The following is a 418-nucleotide window of genomic DNA, read 5'->3' as shown; positions in this document are numbered from 1 at the left end:
AAAAAAAAAAAAAAAAAGCCACGAGGTTTTGCTGGTTTTGGTTTGTTTTGACCCGGGCATTGATGCCGCCTGGGACCCACTTTAGATGAACTTCCTCTCTCCCTTCCCCTCACCCCTGATCTCCCATTATAGGAGAATCCCTTTGAAAGGGATGCCTTGTACAATTTTATATATTTTATTGAAGATTTATTATTTCTTATCTCTTATTTCGAATTAAATTAAAAAAGAAAAAACATGTTTAATCGCGTGTGGGTCTGTTTGGAGTCCTTTGAAAGGTGCCTTCTCTCCGTGTGTGTTTTGCACGGCTGGGTCAAGTTCAAAGGAATGTTTGGGTTGCCTTTATGATTATTTCCCCTTTCTCAATCTGATTTAAAGCCAAATTTGCAGCGCGTGAAGGTGAACTCCAAGTCAACATTTC

Source organism: Malurus melanocephalus, unplaced genomic scaffold (genome assembly GCF_030028575.1).
Source record: "Malurus melanocephalus ecotype Western Australia unplaced genomic scaffold, MMel_1.1 scaffold_753, whole genome shotgun sequence".
Taxonomy (NCBI): domain Eukaryota; kingdom Metazoa; phylum Chordata; class Aves; order Passeriformes; family Maluridae; genus Malurus; species Malurus melanocephalus.
The sequence above is the reverse complement of the archived record's forward strand: the minus strand, read 5'-3'. Positions refer to the sequence as shown.